General features: G+C 39.0%; 1 protein-coding gene across 7 annotated transcripts in view; it reads right to left on the reverse strand.

Moving 5' to 3' along the window:
* Positions 1-7,999, reverse strand: part of Resf1 (retroelement silencing factor 1) — a 36,770-nt gene that overhangs the window by 20,774 nt on the left and 7,997 nt on the right. The gene's annotated exons all lie outside the window — the stretch shown is intronic.

Here is a 7,999-nt window from a genome sequence, read left to right on the forward strand (position 1 = left end):
AGTAATGAGTATAATTGTAAAAAAAGTAACTTAAGAAGTAACTTGTATAAGAGTGTAAAAAAGGTAAATATGGGCCAAGAAAACAGCAAATAGCTGTTTGTACATTTACTTATAGGTACTTTAAAGGCTAGGGGTACTAAGGAAAGACAACTGCAGAAGGGAGTATGAATCTAGAGATTTAAAAAGGTGTGTGTGAATGAATGCGCACTCTTGGTCTGTGTTTTAACTATGTTGCTGTTTTATGTGTTTATGTCTTTGAAAAGTTTAAGTGGTTCCTGTACCTGTCTGTCTGTCATTACTGTCTGTTTTTGTCTATTGATCTTCTTTGTTATCCTGGAAGAGAGGAGGCAGGCAGCCTCTGTCTCTAGACTCCTGTGCATCTTTATTGGATCAGTTCCAGGACTTTGGGTCCCCAGGAGAAACTTCTCTAGAGAGGCATGACGCTGGCCACCCCCCTTTGTTGTTCTCTGGCCCACAGCCAGCCAGCAGCTCCTGCAGAGGGCAGTGGTGCAGGCGCATGCTCAGGTGGGCAGACACTACAGGGAGACATGCCCGTGTGTAAGGGGCAGCAGAGAATTGACTGCTTGCAGTTGAAAAACTGCACGGATGTGTAACAGAGAAGCTTTGATGGTTGCTGAAGAAGTTAACAAAAAATTTATTTCAGGAATCCTAGCAGTCAAGGACACTCTGTGCCCAAGAGCGCTTCTCACCCTCTTTTCTTTCCTAAGTTCTTCTTCACCTCGATAACATTCACGGTCTCTTCTGCTGGCCAGCAATTTCTCATTTTAACCTCCCCTGTCTTGATACTGCTTTAAAAAAAAATGTTGAGGGATACCAACCTGTGTACTTTGGAAAGCGTTGATCTAAAATAATAAAGATGCATTATGTTTGGGGAAAATTATACTTTTGTTTTCACAGGAAAAGAAAAAATAGGAGTTTTAATCACTTAGGTCCAATGGGTTATAAATATTTATCATCTTTAAAGGAAATTGGGTACAAATTATTATTGATTAAGAAAAAAAACTGCTGCTAGTTTCAAAAGTTTCACACTGCTACAGGTTTTTATACACAAATTTAAATTATTCTTATTGTGATACATACATGTGTATTATACATTTTGGTTCTTGTTTGAAATGTATCTATGCAATGTTCTGGACTGCTGGATAAACTCACAAGAGGAGACATTCATGGAGATTTACATGTTGTCTAAAGGACAAGGGGACAAACAAGAAACTAAAATTATATATATATAACATCTATTGGCAATAATAATGAGTTTTAAGAAAAACTATAAACATTCTAAATATTTAATTATGTTGTGCTAATTCTGATTGATTTCTCCATTAATAAGGCTGGTGATTCTTCACTGAAGAATAGTTATGTCAATTATGCGATCATGTTCTTTAAAGGTAAAAGGAAGACTGAGGTTCTAAATACAAGTTAATAATTAATTAATCATCCCAGTACAAGCAACCCTCTGAGTTACAGGGTTCTATATGATTGGCCTCCTATAAAATAACATCACATCCATGGTTGGTAAATGAAAACTGCAGTAACTGCTCCTATGATGGTTAGTCCTAGGACAAAATGCTTATGTTATGAGTCTATATTAATTCTGAGGGTCGAAAAAAATAAAAAACTGGGATCAATACAGGTTGTAAGGATTTGAAGGCATAAAGCTTGGAGATTATATGGGTATGAAAAGATAGTCTAAAAATATAGATAAAATTTATGAGAAATAATGGCTTTGGATGTATATAAAAATTACAAGGTTTCTTTCCCCTTTCATAATATTATACTAGGATTTCAAAAGTTCAGATTTAACAGTAACAGAGTTCTGACAAGCTAATAGAGCAATCATTGCTTACTATTTGGGTCACAAACTCAAGATTTTAAATTTTTTGTTGTTGTTGTCTTCTGAATATAGGCTTATATGCTGTTTAATTCAAATCACAGTTTTTGTTAGGACTCAAAACTACTTCTGTTGTTTCACAGATACCTCTTACCTCCTTTTTCTACAATATGGATTTCAGTACGGACTAATAATGCTAATATATCTGAAACTTTTATGTCCTTTTATAAAATGAAGATTTAAACAAACTTCAAAAAATTTAACAAATTATATATCTTAAATCCACTTCTCACAAGTCAAAATAATTAGAGTATTTTTCTCTCTCCTGGTCTTGGGACTCTTCCCCTTCCTTAATTATTGAGAATATGAGTAAGCAAGTTTCAAAGGAGTCCATAAATTTAATTTGTTTCCAGTCTGTATCTGTCTCACCAGGTTCCCACTTGGCTGACAAACGCATCCAAGCATCAATTGCTGATAACAACCTGCTCCAAATGACTGAGTTCTGAACTTGCTGAAACCTGATGTGGACTAACCCAACCAATGTGACTTGCTGTCTTTTCAGCTTGTCAATGAACCAGATTCTTCTAAGTTCCCTCACTGCTTTTGACTAACATTCTAGCCTTCCAGGGCCCTGAGAACAACAGCCTAAGGTCAGCAGGAAGTAATTACAGAAATGAATACATCATCCCCCCCCCCCCCCCCGCCCCAGAATACTAGATAAAAAAGGAAATTTCTCTGACAGTCATCACAGGGATTTTGGTCATTAATGGATTCAATAAATAATTCCTATCAGGGTGCCTTTAAACTAATGTTACTAAAATCTCAATATCAGCCTCTGGAATAAATTCATCTCAAGGTTTGAGATGATGTACTAAACAGGGGCAAGGAACATTTTAAAGAACAGCATTTTGTCATTAATAACCTTATAGCTGAACAACCCATTTCACAAGCTCAAACTGTCTTTACTGGTGGTTCTAGAACTCGTGCCGCTTACTGGACTGAATCAAAGTTTTGGTCACGATTATCTCCTTATTCCCCAGCACAACAGAATGAGTTATGGGCAGTCATTCAGACATTGCAGGATTTTCCTATCGAGATCCTTAATATAGTGGCTGATTCCAAATATGTAGTTTGGGTTGTAAAGACCATTTACACTGCTTCAGTTCATGTTAATAATTCTATTATACAAGGTTTAGTCTTAACATTACAAAAACAAAATCATGAAGCATTTATTATGCGTATATGATCACATAGCAAATTACCTGGATATCTAACAAAGGGGAATAATCTAGCTGATGCTCTTATAAACTGTGCTTCAGCTGAGATGGGCTTAATCCAATGCTCCTCATTTACACGTTCAATACAAAATTCCTTACAGACAAGCTAACTGTATTATTCTTAACTGTCCTATCTGTCATCCCCTGCATTTAAGACAAAATATGCCTGGTACAAATCCTTGGGGTTTGGATTCCAACTATATATGACAGATGGATGTAACTCATGTACCACAATTTGGCTGGTTATCTTATGTTCATGTGACCACAGATACTTTCTCCTCCATGATATGGACTATGTCATTATCTGGGGAGACAACTAATTATGTCATGGCCCATTTATTTGAAGCTTTTGCAGTATTGAGGATGCCAACCATATAAAGACAAACAACGGGCCTGCATACTCCTCTACAAAACTTCAGCGATTTTATGATCAATACGATATTAAACATGTGACTGGAATAGAATACAACCCCCAAGGTCAAGCCATTGTAGAAAGAGCCCACACTACCTTATAGCAACAAATTAAAAAACTTAAAAGGAGGAAAATGCAGGACTTGGGTATGAAAGACATTTGGGCTTTACAGAATAATCCTAGAGCTATTATGCATCAGGCTTTGTTTATTTTAAACTTTTTGAATTTACCACAGGGAGGCATTCTAACTAGAGTCGAGCATTTTATGTCTGAAAAGTCTCGGGCTTTGGAGCCAGCTTCAAGAAAATTTGGGCAAAAACGGCTGGTGATGCTGAATGGGTTCCAGCGCAGTTGTGGATAGATGGAAGGGGTATGGTCTCGTGTCTTTTCAGGATGGCCACCAGCAGTGGATTCCAGGCCACTGGATCAAGGCCCGAAGGACCGATTAAAACGGCTGTGCGAGAATGGCATCGAGGGGGAACAGTGGAAGTAATGGCCCAGTTATCACTGGCCAGAAAACATCCTCATAGGCACGTTAAAGCTCCTGTGAGGTATGATAAACCTGTTACAGCTCAGAATCTTTTCCTGATCACATGGGCTTTACTGTCGGTAACTGCTGCGGAAGCCATAAGTTATTCCTACTGGGCATACATCCCAATCCCCCATAACTGGAGCCTGTGATGTGGGGAGCATCACATCTCTTAGTGTATACCACCCCAGTTATATCCTCCTTGGGACAACTTAACAGCTAACAATTTTGCAGGTGGGTCTAAATTTAATTTTACATATTCTGGTTGGGAACACCCTATATGCTTAGGGCCTCCTCCTTGCTTATCTATGGCTTATCAACATTGGCCTTTGCCTGGTATTAATGTTACCAGATCACGAATGCGGTTACAGAAGTTGTCTGCCTACTCTTAACCAGACATGGCAGAATGTTACCTATGAATCATATATTAATTTCCCAGTATGCGCAGATTTCACTTACATTTCTTTGCAATATAAACCCTTTATTTGGAATGATTGCTTAGGTAAATTTGGAAAAATTAATAACACTTGGATAAATTGGGGCCCACATGGGATCTTTATAACACATGTTCTGAATGGACAGCACTGCCTGTGATGTAATGTCACTAGAATCTCCAGCTACAAGGAACAATGATACAGTTAACGGTCCTTGTGATGTAATGTCACTAGAATCTCCAGCTACAAGGAACGATGATACAGTTAAGATCCTTGCTCACAGCTGTTGCTGTATGATTAAGTCTAATTTCAGTTGTGACGCTAGCCAAGGTATCTGGAACAGCCTTGCACAATTTGTTGCAGACTAAACATGATGTTGAGGCTTGGCATAAAGATTCTCATGAACTTTGGTCCCAGCAAGCTGGAATTGATGGCAGATTACAGAATGAAGTTGATGCTTTAGCAGATGGTAGCCTGGTTGGGAGTAAAGGTGATGATGATGTTAGAGAATGAACAAAGATTACGTTGTGATTGGAATTCCACTACTTTTTGTGTTACTGATTTAGCTTTTAACGAATCTATAAGACAGGAAATTGAAAAACCGCATTTTAATATTGAATCTACATTTGCACAGAGGTTTCCAGAGATGACAGATGCTGACACTGCTCAACAGATTGCTGAGAAATTAGAGGGATTAGACCTCTAAGGCTTGGATACAAAGTTTGTCTGTCCTTGCTGAGAAATTAGAGGGATTAGACCTCTAAGGCTTGGATACAAAGTTTGTCTGTCCTTGCTGAGAAATTAGAGGGATTAGACCTCTAAGGCTTGGATACAAAGTTTGTCTGTCCTTGCTGAGAAATTAGAGGGATTAGACCTCTAAGGCTTGGATACAAAGTTTGTCTGACCCACACCTTATGGGGATAGTAGTTATTGTTTTATAGGTTTGCTTATACTAGTTTTATTTACTGCTCATTAAGCCTCATCAGTCGAGCATGAAAGAATTGCTGTTAAATATGTGGATCAACAAACTAACTCATTATAAAAAGAAAAAGGAGGAAGATGTGGAGGGCTAGCTTTGAAGGGCACAGAAACCCTGTGCAGGAATGACCTGAGGTAGCATTCTCACTGACAGGCTTGGCAAACCAAGTCAGGAGGAGGCAAACCTCTCCCATCAGGAAGAGTGTTGACTGTAGTTCAAAAGTTCTGATTTGGCTGTGGTTTGTCTTCTGATGAGGTGTTTTTACATATTCTATAACAGCAAAAGATATTCCCATAACACCAGGCTTTTTGTTTAGATTAACGAGGGCATGAAGCTCTTGAAATTATTTGCAACAAAGTTACTAGTTTATGTAACTATTTTCAAGTATTATGGGAACCTAATTTGAATCATGATTTGAGTATTATAAAAGAGCACTGGCTTTGCAATAAAGTATGCAGGTGTATCTCCTACTCTGCATCCCCTGTGTCCTGATTTCTGTGGCACTACCTAGGGTCATCCATAACCAAGGTAGTTGGGGAAGGGTCCCCAATAGGGAATAAACGTGTGCGCCACCACCACCCAGCCAAACTGGTGGTCTTACTATCTATACAGTCTTAACTACCTCTAAGTATACATAGTAGGTTACTGTATGGTGAGGAAGTATAAGCCTTCAGAGACAACACTCCTGTCAGACCTACTTATCACATATAATCCTAGCACTTGGGAAACAAGAGGCAAGAGAATTACTTCAAGTCCATCCTGAATTATCATTTGTCAAAAATAGAGAGACAAATACAGGCATAGAGATATAGTTGACTGACTCTGTTGGAATACAAACTAAGTTAAAGCATACGTAAATGTCAAGTATCACTCCTTACAAGGAACAAGCTGACTGTACCTCTTGGTAGACAGAACTCCTTATGCAGAACTGGTAATTCCTATTCAATAGGCCCAAATGGTTTCAAAGAGACATCTGGCAGATTGAAACTGCCATAAACCAGCTTCTCAGCAAGACAAATTTTATGACTGTCGAGGGATACCATGGCCACAGAAATTTACAAAAGAACATGTTTGAGGCTTGATTACAGTTTCAGAAGGTCCATATGTATCGTCATGGCAGGGAATATGGTGGCAAGCATGGCGCTAAGAATCTGAGAACTACACCCTGATTCATAAGAAGGGGAAGTAGAGAGGAGAGGAGAATAGAGCACAAGACTGGCTAAGCCTGGGCTGGGCTTTTGAAACCTCAAAGCCCTTCCCCTCCAGAGACACACCTCCTTCCAACAGGGCCACTCCCTGGTGACTAAGCATTCAAACAGGAGCCTACTGTGCCATTCTTGTTTAAAACACTGCCGTGACAGAGCTGTCCATCTCACTGGACTAGCTTTCGGAGTAGTCATATTTTGCCAAAATATCTTACCTCTTAATTTAACTGGCCTATCCTGGGATAGAGAAACAATAGAAAAAAAAAAAAAATACCAGTTACTCAAGGACATCTTCTCACATCTAGCACCCAATGGGAGTTCCTGGGAGTCCTATTGGCCAACATGTAAGTTTGTTGGCCTAGAAGGGATGGAAACCACTCAACTGCAACTAATTCTAAAATATAAGTCACCCTCGTCACAATATTTGTCCACTGTTGGAGGCATGTGTTGTGTTTTCCCAGAAGCCCTGTTCAGTCTGTGATGCATTTGTGATATCCTGTGTCTCTTTGTACATCATTGCTTGATTGTCCAGCTGACTTTGTCCTATTATATGATAGCTTTCTCCTGATTCTCTCCTATTTCTCCCTGCAAATCATATAAGATGCTGTTCTTAATAAACGTGCTCGGCGCAGCCAGATAATTTCAAGAGGAATGTGGTAGTAGCAAAAGAAGAAAGACGGCACCATCTAAACTTTCACATTAAAGAAACTATTGGAGAGATCTCCCAGCACCAAAACTACATACAAGGGATCAGGTGTTGGCTGCTAATCCAAAACACACGGAGAAAAGGTATCTACCTTACAGAGAGATTACATAAGAAGTCAATCACCGTTCAGGTATTCTTCATAAGCTTTTCTCAATAAACAAAAGACAAAACCCACAATATCTAAGATTTCAAATTGCAATGTACTGTACTAAGAATAATAGTTTTTATTATTCTTTATTTACACATTTATTACTGACAGTATGAAGGTTTTTAAGATTGATACTTTATTTAAAAAATTTTAAGTCTAGAGCCTATAATTCGGGTTCTTAGAGAAGCTAAATAAGAAGGAGAACCCAAAGAAAATCATATAGGCTTCCTCCTGAATATTAACCTTCATCAGGCGATGAAAGGAGACAGAGACAGAGACCCACATTGGAGCACCGGACTGAAATCTCAAGGTCCAAATCAGAAGCAGAAGGAGAGAGAGCACAAGCAAGGAACTCAGGACCGCGAGGGGTGCACCCATACACTGAGACAAGGGGGATGTTCTATCGGGAACTCACCAAGGCCAGCTGGCCTGGGTCTGAAAAAGCCCGGGTTAAAAC

Source organism: Alexandromys fortis, unplaced genomic scaffold, assembly GCF_014885135.2.
Source record: "Alexandromys fortis isolate MF-2015 unplaced genomic scaffold, M_Fortis_MF-2015_v1.1 scaffold_260, whole genome shotgun sequence".
Taxonomy (NCBI): Eukaryota; Metazoa; Chordata; class Mammalia; order Rodentia; family Cricetidae; genus Alexandromys; species Alexandromys fortis.